Raw genomic sequence first — 2,485 nt, 5'->3', positions numbered from 1 at the left:
GGAGAAACATTGTTCATGTGTAGATGATTAGTGTCACACAGACTTTTACACAAATGCTCGTAAGACTTGAATTTACTGCAATGGCTACAAAATTATTACAGTGGTACAGTATGTACTATAGTTAATTTTACCCAGTTTTGATTTAATGCTGCATCTTTATCATTAGTTACATTTCTCACTACGTGAATGACGTCATGTATGGTCTGTAAGTTTTGAACAATTTTAACTTTTATAATAAATTTGTATATATTTTATGGTAGTAAATAATAAAATAGACTAGGATCTACATATATTTTATGCATTCACAACATGCCTAATTTTTTTTGCTATTTCTAAGTTAGTCTTTAGTCTGTATGTATTTTTTCAAATTGTTGTAAATCTCCAAGAATGTTTTCAATATATTTATTGAAAAAAATCTACATATAATTGGATCTGTACAGTTCAAACTTGTGTTGTTTGAGGGTCAGCTGTAAATTCAGAAGCTCCAAGTGGTTAACAATTTATAAAATGATTTTTGCAAAGTCTTTTAATATTTACAGTACTCTTTGTCTCAAAGAAGTTCAATAAATAGCAAAAGCTAATACTAAATAGACAGAGCTGAGCTTAGAGTTAGTATTTCCAATACTGTTTTTCTTAAATTAAATTTTAGACAGTCCTTATTATCTAAAATAGTAGTAATTATGTGAAGAAAAAATCACAAATATTGCACCAATGCTAGCACAAAAATGGCGATGGATATTGGTGGGGAAGAGAGTGGATGTTTGAGAGGAGGGCAGTCTGAGGAGATACTTCCATACATTCATGGCTAACTTGTCAATTCTTCTTCTGGGGTGATAGTTGTGTGTTATTTGCATCTCTGTATCCACTATTCATCACAGTGCTTGACATATTACACACAGAATTCTAGACAAAAATGAGCAACTCATTGAATTTAAATATAATAATATCAGATTTATTTGAACATTAACAAAATACTTAATTCATATTTATAACATTTATTAGAATTTTATAACACTTTGTATTTTTGCAATTTCTTTGCCTTTAAATCTATAACAAGATAATTTATATATTCAATTGCCTAGCCTTGTTTGCTCATTAGCTAATGGGTTTTGATTGTAAAGATTTCTAATGTCCAACGGAATTCTAATTGATTCAAGATTGGCTTCTATTCTTTCTTAGCCTCTTTTTCTTGCCCCTGAACAACTACAAAAGAAATACAAAATAACTGTACTTTGGCTTTAAAAAGGTATATTCAAGGTAATAAAATTAGATTAGTCAGACAAGTAGTTCATGAACTCAGGGCTCACACATTTAAGGTTCAAATTGATCGTAAAATAGATAAATTAAGAGCATGTTAGCAGAAAGAATTCAAAACACATTAGCAAAATGAGTCTGAGTTAGTGTGTACACATCTAAACAGAAAGCAAAAGTAGAGAGATAACCATAATATGGAAAGAGAAATGTGGCGTTGAAATTTTGGGTTCTACCACAGACTAGCTTCAGTTATTATCTGGGATTTTGATTTTCTCATTGACATATAAAGCAATGAATTAAGAGTACTTGAAAATCTAAATTCTTTCCAAATATAAAATTTTATCATATATGTACATTGAGTAAATATACTCAGTATCTTTGATTATAAAAGTGAAAATTATATAAACAAATAATATAACACTATTTTTTTCCTTTTATTATGAATCAATCAATATAAAAATAAGGTCTAAAGAGATTATATCCTTCAAAAACAGCAAATGATAATTTCTTTTGCTTAGAAATTGAAGTATTTCAGTAGAAAATTCTTTTGTGTTAAAAGTTTAAACTTTTGGAATATAAAATATAGTTAGTGTCTTATGGAGGAAATAACAGCATCCTTAATAGTCACTTGGCATTTGCATCTAAGGATGTTTATGCCTTCAAATATACTCTGTGATATTTTGCTTTTCTTTGTTTATGTAAAAAGTTAATCAAGGAGAGAATAAATGGTACTTTAAGTCAAGCTAAGGATAAAAAAGAACTAATATTTATCAGCTCTTCTCCATGTGCCTAGCATTGTATCAAAGCTAGCACATGTTAGTTCAGTTAGATATTGTAGAACGCAATAGGCTACAACAAATAAATAATCATTGTAGCTGATACATACACCACTATAGGCAGAACAAGTTATGTGCTTACATACTAATCACTTTTCATAATTTTTAGTACGAGCAAGAATAAACTTTTCTAAGCAATCTATCACTACACAACTAATTATCCCTAAAACTTAATGTTTTAAAACTATGACAATAATTTTTATTATATCTCAGGGTTTGGGGAGGTCTGGCACTAGGAAGACTCTTGACTTGGTGGTTCCAACTTAGAGTCTTTCATGTGATGGCTGGAACCAGAGAAGGCAGAAGGGAATGATGCTAGAGCAGATGAGGGCTGCTAGGGCATCTCTATATCTTTATGTAGTTTTAGTTTGGTTTTCCTCACAATATGGTAGTTT

This window comes from Pteropus alecto, unplaced genomic scaffold, assembly GCF_000325575.1.
Source record: "Pteropus alecto unplaced genomic scaffold, ASM32557v1 scaffold13, whole genome shotgun sequence".
Lineage (NCBI taxonomy): Eukaryota > Metazoa > Chordata > Mammalia > Chiroptera > Pteropodidae > Pteropus > Pteropus alecto.
This window is presented reverse-complemented; position numbering follows the sequence as displayed.